We start from the raw sequence: 13687 nt of genomic DNA on the forward strand, positions 1-13687 counted from the left end.
ATCAGTATTTTTGAATAACAAATACTTTTAAATAGAGTGAAACAGCAAATGCAGACTGCTTATATTTGAAGGTCATATATTTTACTAATTACACTTGGGAGTATGTGTTCTTCTGGAACATAAATTCTTAATTGCTAAAAATTTACTTTCTCCTCAACTTGATGCTTATAATTTATCAAAAAATAATTAATTGTATTCAGATCCTACCAAGTATGGTATATGCACATTTAAAATGACCTAGCCCTTCCTGCATATTCTTACAGAGCAAAAATATATTAATTGTATAAAATCAAATATTTTGTAGTACCTGATAAATGGGAAATTTTCTATTGGCTCTTATGGCTTTCTGACCCATATACTGAATTGCCAATTGACAGCTATGGCATTCTTCCTATTGAATTTTTAAATAATAGAATTTCTCATAAGAACAAAAAGCATGAGGGGAGAGAGTAGATATGAATCAATAGATCAACACTGTTAACTTCACCCACTTCTAAAAGTTATTAAGAGCTTAATGGACCATCCATTACTCTCAACTCTTATGGCTGTCTATGGTCACAGAACTTTGTTTTAGAAACTCCTTTCATAGATATAACTCTCTCATCAAAATCAACTTTATAGAGCAGAAACTTCAGGGGAAGAAAGTGTCTTAAAGAAAAGGAGAGCTAAATGCCTTCAGCAGACATGTCTTCAAGGAAAGAGGACAAGATCAAAAGCAGTGGGCCTGGAACTGGTGTGGAGTGTGCCAAGGGCAGTGGTGGGGGGGTGACAAGAGCAGAACCAACAATGGGGAAAGTAACACCACAAAGACTGAGCTGGAGGTGAGCTTTGTGGCTCATGGAAAAGTCTTGGATTCCTTTCAATGAACTGGGAAACCTTTGGGAAGTTTTCAGTAGACCTTAGAGAACCATTCTGGCTGATGAATAGAGAAAACACTGAAAGAAAACAATTGTGGAATTTGGGAGACTTCTGCCATGATCCAAGGGAGAAATGATGATGAATACAATACAGGTGGTGAAACTGGTCAGTTTCTGAGTATATTTTGAGTAAGTTTCACAGCACTTGCTGAAGGATTAGCTACGGGGATGAAAGGAAAACTAGAAATAGTTATTCCAAGATTGTGTTTTATAAGCAGTGTCAAGACAGAGTAGGTATTAATTGAGTTTAGGAAGACCCTGGGGTGTTGTAGATTGGGCTAAGTGTAATGACCTGAGCTTCAGGCAGTTTTAATTTGAGATATCCATTAAATTCCAAGTATTGCCTTTCCTGGTGTTCTCTGGGGATGAGTTCAAGGACCATCATAGATTAAAAACTCTGTAGATGCTCAACTACCTTATATACAGTGATACAGTATTTGCATAAAACTTTTGTACATCTTCCTGTATACTCTAAATTATTTCTATATTACTTATAATAGTTAATATAATGCAAATACAATTAGATAATTGTTATACTGTATTGTTTATGGAATAATGAAGAGGAAAACAATGTGTACAAATATAATTTTTTCAAATATTTTTGTCTTGTAGTTGATTGAACCCATGGCATTGAAGGTCATACAAATCTTACAGAGATACATGCAGATTTTATCATGAAAGTTTTTGCAATACAACTATTATGCTATGGGATTAAATGAATTCACTGTGGAAGGGAATATAGGTAAGGAAGATGACCTCTGAAGAACTGCAATGTGAAGATATCAGGGTGATGATGTAGTAGCAAAAGAAACTAAAACAAATGACCAGTAGGAAGGCTAGAAAACCAGAAGACCATGATATATGTCATTAGCACTGCTACCTGCATCAATATCATCATCAGCAACATTAATCAAATGCTACTGCATGACAGAAATTATATTTATTCTATTCAGGAATTGTCCCAATGACTTCCCTTATGATGGAGGTAGTATTATAAAGTACAGAGCAGTTACATAATTTCCCCTTGGTCAAAACAGATAAAGAATAGAAAAGTAAAAATTTGAACACGGATCCTGTGACTTTAGAGCACAACTTCTTCACTGTTATAAGAGTCAATCAAGCCTCTGAGAATGGTCTAAAAGACAAGTGGAGTCACGGCAGCAACACATGCATCATACATTTTTGTCAGTTACAACATTACATATTCAAACATTAAAATAGCTTACAAGGGGGTGCTTAGTTATCTGTGCTCTGTTCTAGAACCACTCCATGTGTATGTACAAAACTATAGACTTCCGTTTTGAATTTATATAAAAAGAAGTTGTACTGGAAAATTAGTTCTAAAAATTCTTACTAAACATTGTTTCTACTCCAAGAAAGTCTATGCATTTTCATCATTGAAAAATTCATGTTTTGGTTAAACTTTTTTCTTAAGCCTTACATGAAAAGTTTCCTAAGTGATGTTTTTTCATAGTCATGATCATGAACCCTAAATACAATATTTTCAAACTAATTTAAAAGAGTATAATATGGTCTTTGTAAAACATCACTATGATATGTAATTTTTCTTAATATAATTATAGAGAAAACATCATTGAAGTTTTATTTAGCTTTGTTTAGATGCATCAAATATTTTAACTTAACCATGATGGTCTGTTGATGCCATCACCATCTTGCTATCATTTGAACTTCTGTACTATAATAAGGAACTTCTGTTGTGCATGAAAAAAACAATAAAATCTTGTCCCACTTTTAATAATATTTAATGAGATTGCTCTTTGCATATGATTATTGTTGTAAAAACTAAATAAATGCAATTTAAAGAATGTCAACTGTATACAAATCATTGTCCTAGACTTACCCATTTATTCATTTCATTATTATCAAGCCACATGTTTAAATGAAGGTTATTAGAAACAGATCTTTGCTTGCCATGGATAATATGAACCTTTTAATTTAACCCAGAAATAAAATTGTTGAGCCAAACTTCCCAGTTGTTGTAATTGCTGGTGGGGGGGGGGGGTTGTCTCTAAGGATTTATTCAGTAGCTGGAACTCAGACATTTCTCATTTACTTCATACTGCTAAAGAATGTTCAACTTCTTCAAAACTAACAATCATTTCCAAAAGAATTAAAATAATTCATACAGTAAGCAATCGCTCTCTCCCAAATAACAACTAGGAAATATTCCAGGAGGTAGAATGATCCCAGGTCTCCTGGGCTATCCTGGGGCTGTTTCTTCCTGGACTTTAGTCATCCTTTCTAGGCTTTAAACTAAATAGGATTTTATTTCAACACAATCTTTCTTTCCTTCACAAATATATTTTTTCTGAAATTCATTCCATGTTTATCGATGCATTATTCTAGATTAAGATTTTCTACACACATCATTTATAGCGTTGCTTTGCAACTTTATCACACTTTAAACAGTCATCTATGTGCACAGTGGAAAGTTGCTAGAAGCTTCACATGGGACCAGAGCCTAAGGAGGTTTGATAGAGGTGAGCAAACTGCAGGCTGGCAGCCCAACCAGAGTCCTCCCAAAAGAATCTGCTGGAATCAACAGGTGTGTGACTGACAGCACATTGACATGCAGGTGATAAGCACTGAGTGGAATTCAAGGACACTAACTAAGTAGCACTGCATGGAACTGATAGGAAAAATTTTAAGAATCATGAATCAAATTTGTATCATGCAGAGTTATTGAAAATGTATATTATTCAATCAACTCATTATTTTCCATTTTATCAGAGGCAGAAGGGAACTGAATAAGGCTAAGGTGATTCTCAAGAATATCAGAAAACATTTTCCCAGCTTCAACTTTCCTCCTCTATCTTTATCAAAATTAGTAACAGATAATAAAATAAAAATATTTTCTCCTTACTTCCATATAATAAAAATACACAGAAACTGAAATGTAAGAAACATGTAACAGAAAGGACACGAAAGAGCAATACTATCTAAAATATCTGGGAAAGGCTTGGAATAAATTATCAAAGATAATGAACACTTAAAAAGTGAAACCATGCCAAAAGCATGATCCATGAAAAAATGATGTCAGACTGCATTAAAAATACATTTTTTGCTGTCAAAGAGAAACAGAAATACAAGCTATGGAAGAAATGGTCATGTTATTAGAGTCTATGAGAACAAATAGACCCAAATTAATACCAATGCTGTTTCTGCTTTGTTTTATTTGTAAGCCTGTTCAAGATATTTGTGCCAGGAAGAAATTGATAAGAATAAATAAATAAAAATAAACAGACAAATAAATAACGAATTCAATGAGGCACTGTGAAGATTCAAAGATGAAAAACATTTGGAGAATTTTTCTCATAGTTTTTGCATGCCTATGACTCTTAAATCTGTATTGTTCAATGACTATATGTTAAATTAGTTGTCCAAATAAAGACACAAAATACATTAACATAAATGAATACTATCATTCTTAAGATACAGTAGCAAGAAAGCAGTTATTTCTTTTAAAACCACTTAAGACAGTTATAATTTACAACATAAAGTTCTAAAAATGAATTGGCTTCTGAAGTTTATGAATATAGTTTCTTTCAAAATCTAATGATCTATATCATAGTGTAATATTGTGTCACAAATTTAGCACCACGTTTATGCTGACTGTAGCTCTAATCATGAAGATAGTTTGCCTACATTTCTAGATTATTTTTCACCAATTAACGACAAAAGCAAAGCCTTAAGTATATTTTCACCATTATTTTAGTCCAGTGAAGTAAATCAATTTAATAGAGCCTTAATAATACCTTTATCATTTGATGAAAGTGGAAAAGTGCCACCCTGTGGAGAGCGAAAGGTTGAAATAACCTTGAGAGACCTCTGAGTCTCTTGAGAACATAATGAATCCTGGATATGCAGCTGGCACAAAAACAAGGATGGTTACTTGTAACGAGAGTGGTTAAATAGAAAGAGTTCGAATGTCTGCAGTGCAAGGGAACGTTATTCCCGGAGTTGTAAAGATACATTTGACCTTTTCCCTGGAAAATAATTAGTCGCCGAATTATGTGCAGAGGAGGGGTTGGGGGTTGTGGAAAAGGTATATAAAAGGCAATAAAGTGGGAAGAGGGGTCTCCCCTCCACCTCTCTCTCCTTTTTCTTTTCCTCAGAGGTTGTGTTTTTCTTTCATCCTCTTCCCTCCTCTCAGGTACTGTTCGACTAGTGACAGCTGGCACCGTCACCACCCCCACTCCCAGCCTCTGAATTTGGTTCCTTTGATAGTCTCTGTGGCAGATCTCACCTTCCAAGCCACTGTACCACTGTCCCCAGTGCTGAGGAGCAGAGCTGTCCCCAGCTTAGAGGAGGTAAACCTTCTGGCCCACCTTACCACCAACCTCAGTGCTTAGGAGGTGAGCTGTGTAGGCGTCAGCAGCACACACATCGCCCCCCCACCCGCCCACTGAAATGAGAAGACACATACACAAGTCTCAAAACCATACTTCCAGATTGCCAAAGGTAACTCCAAAGGAAAACGAGATGGAACAATCTGATACTCAACCACCTGGACTCCCTGAACTGGCAACAAAAGAGAATCTGGAAAAAATTGAAATCAGAAATAATTTCTCAGATAACAACAGAGATTGTGCCCATAGTGCAAGAATGATTAATAAATCTAGAGAGGACACAAATTAAAAAAAAAAATAGAGGAGCTGAGGAACATGATGGAATCCCAACATAGGAAACAAATGGAATCCATAAAACAGATGCAAACACATTTCCAGGAGATTAAAAACTCCATTAAAAGTCTATGCCACAGAATGAGCCAATGTGAAGATAGAATTTCAGATATAGAAGATAACATTGCAATTAGTGACCAACAAAAGAAAAATTGCTTTAAAATTGTAAGGGACCACAAGAAATCAATCCAGCAGCTTCAAGATGATGCAAAGAAGACTAACACAAGACTGATCAGTCAATGAAGAAGCAGGAGAGAGTGCAGAAGACATTAAAAAACTGTTCACAGAAGTGATGACAGAAAACTTCCCAAATAGGGAAAAAGAACCTGGCATACAGATACAAGTGAGGCATATAGGACTCCAACTAGCCTTGATCAAAAAAATCTACACATAGGCATATAATAGTTAAGATTCCGGAAACCCAACAGAAGAACAATATTCTACAAGCAGTTAGAGAAAAGAAACAAATCACATACAAAGGAAAGCCTATCAGAATCACAGCAGACTTCTCAATGCAAACCCTCAAGGCAAGAAGAGGTTAGATAGAGTGACTTATTTCAAGCCCTAAAGGAAAACAGCCTTCAACCCAGATTGATGTACTCTGCAAAACTATCTTTCAAAATTGATAGAGAAATAAGATACTTTCATGACAAAGTGCACATTAGAATCTTCATGAATACCAAACCAGCACTCCAAAAATTTTAGACAATATCCTAGAAAAAGGTGAGGAGGATCACAACCCCACCAAGTTCAGCAGAATGAATCCATCGGGAACAACAAGAAACTAAACGAAAAGGTGGAGAATCAAAAAAAAAAAAGTCATGACAATGATAAGTCAATACGCATCAATTATAACCATCAATGTTAATGGTCTCAATTCACCAGTCAAAAGAAATAGACTGGCAGAATGGGTCAAGAAGCAAGATCCAACAATATGCTACATACACTTAATTAAAAAAGAAACTCATAGACTGAAAGTTAAAGAGTAGAAAACAATATTCCATGCAACAGAAAACCAAAAAAAAGTAGGAGTAGCCATCCTCTTTACAGATCAAGTGGATTTCAAACTAACACTGATAAAGAGAGACAAAGAAGGACACTACACCTTGTAAAGGGAACAATCCAATAGGAAGAGATGACAATCATAAACATAAATGTACCAAACACTAGTGCAACCAACTATATAAAACAAATACTAATGGACATGAAAAGTCATATATGCACTAATACAATAATAATGAGGGACCTCAATACCCTGCAGTCACAAATAGATAGATCAACTAGACAAAAAAAGTAATGAAATATTAGAACTCAAGCAACCTTTAAACAAATGAATTTAAGAGATGTTTACAGAGTGTTCCACCACACAAAATCAGAATACACATGGTTTTCAGCTGCACATGGGTCATTCTCCAAAATAGACCACATACTCACACATAGAACATGTTTAAGTAAGTGCAAAGGAATTGAAGTTATCCCCTGTATATTATCAGCCTGCAGTGCAATGAAATTGATCAATAGCAAAAGAAACTGCAAGAATTTCATAAACACATGGAAAACAAACAACACACTTCTGAATTACCAATGGGTTATAGGGGAAATTAAAGAAAAAATCAGACAGTTCCTACAGTTAAATGACAGTGACAATACAGCATATCAGAATCTATGGGACACAATGAAAGCAGTATTAAGATGGAAATTCATAGCAGTGAATACTCATATTAGGAAAAGAGAGTGAGCCTAATTAAACAACCTGATGCTGAACCTCAAGCTTCTAGAAAAAGGAGAGCAGAACAAAGCCAAAGCTCAAACAAGGGAGGAAATTATAAAGATCAGAGCAGAAAGCAATGAAATGGAGACTAAGATAACAACACAAAAAAATCAATGAAGTAAAGAGTTGGTACTTCGAAAGAATAAACAAAATTGACAAACCCTTAGCCAACCTTATGAGAAAAAGGAAAGAAAAGGCCGAAATCCATGCAATTAGGAACGAAAGGGATGAAATTACAACAGACTCAGCAGAAATCCAGAGGATCATCAATACCTGCTTCCAGAACCTGTACGCCAATAAGATGGACAACACAGAAGAAATGGACAGATTTCTAGATATATGTAAATTACCAAAGTTGAAAGAAGAAGACCTAAAAATTCTAAACAACCCAATATCAATCAATGAAATTGAAAACATACTTAAAAACTTACGAACTAAGAAAAGCCCAGGTTCAGATGGCTTCACTGCTGAATTCTACAAGACATTAAGAGAGGAACTACTGCCACTACTGTTTAAACTCTTTAATGAAATTGAAAGGGAAGCAGTACTCCCAAATTCATTCCTGGAATCAAGTATCACCTTGATCCCAAAAGCAGAGAAAGACATAAGTAAAAAAGAGTACTATAGGCCAATCTCACTAATGAACAAAGATGCAAAAATCCTTAATAAGATACTGGCAAATAGAATGCAGAAGTTCATCAAGAAGATCATACACCCTGACCAAGTGGGATTCATCCTAGGAATGTAGGGACGGTTCAGCATACACAAATCAATGAATGTAATATACTATATCAATAAAGCCAAGGACAAAAAACATATGATCATAAAATCCAACACACATTTAGGATAAAAACCTTACAAAACACTGGAATAGACAGTCTCTACCTCAATCTGATAAAATCCATCTATGAAAACCCAACAACCAATATCATGCTAAATGGTCAAAAACTGAAATCCTTCGCACTAAATTCAGGAACAAGACAAGGATGTCCACTATCACCACTCCTGTTCAATATAGTTTTGGAAATATTAGGCACAGCAAGTAGACAAGAGAAAGAAAAGGAATAAAGATAAGAAATTAAGAAGTCAAATTGTCATTATCTCCAGATGATATGATACTCTAAATAGATGACCCCAAGAACTCCACCAAAAGCCTTCTAGACTTAGTGACCAAATTCAGTAAAGGAACTGGATTCAAGGTCAGCACACAAAAATCAATAGCTTTCCTCTACAAGAATGATAGACTCTCTGAGAGAGAAATAGGGCAAACAATTCCTTTCACAATAGCATCCAAAAAACTGAAATACCTAGGAATCACCCTAACAAAAGAAATCAAAGACTTCTTCTTGGAAAACTATAGCATTCTGGAAAAAAAAGGGATTGAAGAAGATATCAGAAAATGGAAAGATATCCCTTGCTCCTGGGTAGGAAGGATCAACATAGTGAAAATGGCCATACTTCCAAAACTGCTAAATAGATTCAATGCAATCCCAATTGAAATCCCAACAGCATACTTTATGGACCTTGAGAAAACAATCCAAAAATTCATTTGGAACAAGAAGAGACCTAGAAGAGCACAAACAATTCTAGGCAACAGAGATATGGCAGGGGGTATCACAACCCCCAATTTGAAACTATACTACAAATCTACAGTGATAAAAACAGCATGGGGAGAGGGAGGAGGGCGGAGAGGGAGGAGGGTGGGGAAGCAGGAGGGCGGCGCGGCTGCTCCCCGGCACCTTAGGGTGGCCCGGCGGAGAGCGGCCCGGCCGCCCCGGCGACTATGGACCCCGCCGAGGTGGTGCTGCAGGAGAAGGCGCTCAAGTACATGAATTCCTCAGAGAGAGAAGACTGTAATAATGGCGAACCCCCTAGGAAGATAATACCAGAGAAGAATTCACTTAGACAGACGTACAATAGCTGTGCCAGACTCTGCTTAAACCAAGAAACAGTATGTCTAGCAAGTACTGCTATGAAGACTGAAAATTGTGTGGCCAAAACAAAACTTGCCAATGGCACTTCCAGTATGATTGTGTCCAAGCAGAGGAAACCCTTAGCAAGCTATGAGAAAGAAAAAGAGCTGTGTGTCAAGTATTTTGAGCAGTGGTCAGAGTCTGACCAAGTGGAGTTTGTGGAGCATCTTATATCCCAAATGTGTCATTACCAGCACGGACACATAAACTCCTACCTGAAGCCTATGTTGCAGAGGGATTTCATCACTGCTCTGCCAGCTCGGGGTTTGGATCACATTGCTGAGAACATTCTGTCATACTTGGATGCCACATCACTGTGTGCTGCTGAACTTGTGTGCAAAGAGTGGTACTGAGTGACGTCGGATGGCATGTTATGGAAGAAGCTCATTGAGAGGATGGTCAGGACAGATTCCCTGTGGAGGGGCCTGGCAGAGCTAAGAGGGTGGGGACAGTATTTATTCAAAAACAAACCTCCTGATGGCAGTGCTCCTCCCAACTCTTTCTATAGAGCACTTTACCCTAAAATTATACAGGACATTGAGACCATAGAATCCAACTGGAGGTGTGGAAGACACAGCTTACAGAGAATCCACTGCAGAAGCGAAACAAGCAAAGGAGTTTACTGTTTACAGTATGATGACCAGAAAATTGTAAGCAGCCTTCGAGACAATACAATCAAGATCTGGGATAAAAGCACATTGGAATGCAAGCGAATTCTCACAGGCCACACAGGTTCTGTCCTGTGTCTCCAATACGATGAGAGGGTCATTGTAACTGGATCATCAGATTCCACAGTCAGGGTATGGGATGTGAATACAGGTGAAATTCTTAACACATTGATTCACCATTGTGAAGCAGTTCTGCACCTGCGTTTCAATAATGGCATGATGGTGACCTGCTCCAAAGATCGTTCCATTGCTGTATGGGATATGGCCTCCCCAACTGACATCACCCTCCGGAGGGTTCTGGTCGGACACTGAGCCGCTGTCAAAGTCGTAGACTTTGATGACAAGTACATTGTTTCTGCATCTGGGGATAGAACTATAAAGGTATGGAACACAAGTACTTGTGAATTTGTAAGGACCCTAAATGGACACAAATGAGCCATCGCCTGTTTGCAGTACAGAGACAGGCTGGTGGTGAGTGGCTCATCTGACAACACAATCAGATTATGGGACATAGAATGTGGTGCATGTTTACGAGTGTTAGAAGGCCATGAGGAACTGGTGCGATGCATCTGATTTGCTAACAAGAGGATAGTCAGTGGGGCCTATGATGGAAAAATTAAAGTGTGGGATCTTTTGGCTGCTTTGGACCCCAGTGCTCCTGCAGGGACTCTCTGCCTGCGGACCCTTGTGGAGCATTCTGGAAGAGTTTTCCGACTCCGGTTTGATGAATTCCAGATCGTCAGCAATTCGCACGATAACACCATCCTCATCTGGGACTTCCTCGATGACCCAGCCACCCAAGCTGAGCGCCCCCACTCCCCGTCGAGAACGTACACCTACATCTCCAGATAAACCTCCACCGGGCTCGTGCTGGCCCAGGACTCATTAAAGTTGCAGTATTTAATGTGTCTGCAAAGACCAGGACAAGCAACACAGCAACAATGAACTCCTCCTGCCTGGAATCCAGGACCTGGGAGGGGCAGGGCTTCGAGGGTCCTGGTGGGACACAGTTGGGCTGCAGCTGACCAGGACAGTCTGCTCGGCATGGCCAGCTGCTTCATGCTGCTATCGGAAGATGTCTTCTGTCCCTCGTGAATGACGGGGACTTGCACCCCCCCCCACCCGCTTCTCCTCCACTGGGTTCCAGACAGAGATGGGTCATAAATACATTTAGTGTTTGGGCAGAATCTCTCTTGCTTTGCTGTTCAGCAGAAGAACTAATTTCCCCATATAGCCCACTTCTAGGGCCAGGAGGATGCAGCTTCCGGGCAGGCAGAGCCCAGTGTAGCCTTGCTGACTGCAGGCCCGGCGCCTGGCCAGAGCAGAGGAGACGGGCGGCCCCTGACCGCCTCGGAGGGAGGAAGAGAAGGCGAATGCACACCCTGAGACCTGAGCCTCTGACTCCACTGCTGCCGCCCCTCCCCCCGAAGGCCTCAGCCCGAGCAGCTGTGTGACGAGTGTACTCCAGTCAGCACGGGGCGGGTCCACCAGAAGCTGCCCATCTGGAGGAGGCACGCGTGCAGTCACAATCGGGCCAGCCTTTGGGGCCGGGCCGGCAACCCTAAGGCTGCAGTGGATTCTCGGATGTCATGCCCTTGTCACATTCAAGGCTCCTCCTCCTCTTCTTCGTCCCCCACCCTGGGCTCCATCAGTGGCTGCATCTTTCTGGACTCAGCAGTCTCCTGGATTCCATGTAGAGTGTGGAAAGGAGTTGCTGATTGCGCTTCCTCTCATTAACAATTAGACGTGTAATAAAAAGCATTGTACTTCAAAAAAAAACACACAAAAAACACACAAAAAACAAAACAGCATGGTCCTGGCAAAGAAACAGACCTGAGGACCAGAGGAACATATTATTAGAAGATGCAGAAACAATGCCAGACACACTCAGCCACCTCATCTTCAACAAAGGAATCAAACATACTCACTGGAGGAAAGATCACCACTTTAATAAATGGTGCTGGAAAAATGGGGTTTCAATTTGTCAAAGATTAAAACTAGACCTATATCTCTCACCATGCACTCAACTAAAATCAAAATAGATTAAAGATATAAATATTGGAACAGAAATGCTGAACCGGCTGGAAAAGAGGTTAGGTAGAACTCTTGAAGACATTGGTGTAGGAAAAGATTTCATGACTAAAACCTCAGTTGCCCATGAACTAGCACAAACAATCAACAAGTGGGATCTCTTCTTATTAAAAAGCTTCTGCACAGAAAGAGAAACCACCAATAGTGTGAAGAGACAACCCACAATGTGGGAAAAAATCTTCACCAGCTGTTCCTCAAACAAAGGTCTACTATCTAGAATGTATAAAAACTTAAAAAAACAGACCTCCCAAATTTAAAGACCCAATCCCAAAATGGGCATCTGAAATGAACAGACATTTCTCAGACAAAGAAGTAGAAATAGCAAATAAACATATGAAAAAATGTTCACCTTCGCTGGTCATTTGAGAGATACAAATGATTCCACCTCACCCCAGAAAGAATGGCTTCTATCATGAAATCAACCCATAACAAATGCTGGCGGGGCAGTGGGGAAAGCAAACACTATTCCACTGCTGGTGGGAGTGTAGACTGGTGCAACCACTGTGGAAATCAGTATGGAGATACCTCAAAGAACTAGGACTGGAAGTCCCATTTGACCCAGCTATTCCCATGCTGGGGATCTTCCCCAAAGAATTAAAAGAATCATACCACAGTGATATATGTGCACCCATATTCATAGCAGCACAATTTGTAATAGCTAAAACTTGGAAGCAGCCCAATTGCCCATCAACTGGAGACTGGATCAAGAAATTGTGGTGTTTTTATTAAATGGAGTACTACTCAGCCATAAAAATGAGAAATTAGAGACATTTATAGCTAAATGGGTGCATATTGAGGCGATACTCTTAAGTGAAACAAATAGGACACACATGTGTAAATACCGAATAGTTTCTCTCGTGTGAGAAACTGAAAGTGTAAATAAGGACTAAAAGGTATAATAGATAATGTGAAATAGGAAGAAAAGGGGCAAAGGGCAAAGGGCAGTGGGACAGGTAGGGAAAAGGAAAGAATGGAATGGAGTTAGTATGAGAAAATGAAAAAATGGAAACAAAGTATTTTTAATTAGGAAGGGATGCAGGGGTTGAGGGGAGGGCAGGGGAATGGGGAAAAAATAAGAGCCAAGAGAGATTATGAAAAGGTGCAAATTTCCAATGATGAATGTCATTACATTGTATAGACAAAATGTACCAATAAAATTAATTTTAAAAAAGAAAGTGGAAAAGTGGGTCAACTAAAAAAAAAGTTACCATGAATATTAAATACTATAATTCAAAAAAGTAAAATTCCTTATTTTTTCACCAATTTGAATAAGGGAAAATTACCTAATAGATAATTTGCTTGTAATTCCAGCATACCTATTCCAACATTTACAATTTTCTCTGTCATTTCTCAGCCTTCTGGCTAATATCAAGAACATAATTTTCAATAGTTTACCCCTGAGTAAAAGTACAATTGCAGTTCAGAGGAGTATTTCTTCACAGGAAAGACAGGTAGGACAAACTCCTTAACACCTTCTGATAAATTTGTGTAATCTCACCATTTAGGTCAATAATTTATCTCAGAATTCAAATGACTTGAAGCTTAACTAGACAACACAAAGTTT

At 38.6% G+C, this 13687-nt stretch overlaps 1 pseudogene; it reads left to right on the forward strand.

Annotated features, from left to right (window-relative positions):
• Positions 1-9122: 9122 nt before the first annotated feature.
• LOC101725102 (F-box/WD repeat-containing protein 1A pseudogene) lies at positions 9123-11057 on the forward strand (annotated as a pseudogene).
• Positions 11058-13687: the final 2630 nt, after the last annotated feature.

The sequence above is a fragment of the Heterocephalus glaber genome, unplaced genomic scaffold, assembly GCF_053883595.1.
Source record: "Heterocephalus glaber isolate CG9 unplaced genomic scaffold, H.glaber_assembly_v1.0 deba00001523, whole genome shotgun sequence".
Classification (NCBI taxonomy): domain Eukaryota; kingdom Metazoa; phylum Chordata; class Mammalia; order Rodentia; family Bathyergidae; genus Heterocephalus; species Heterocephalus glaber.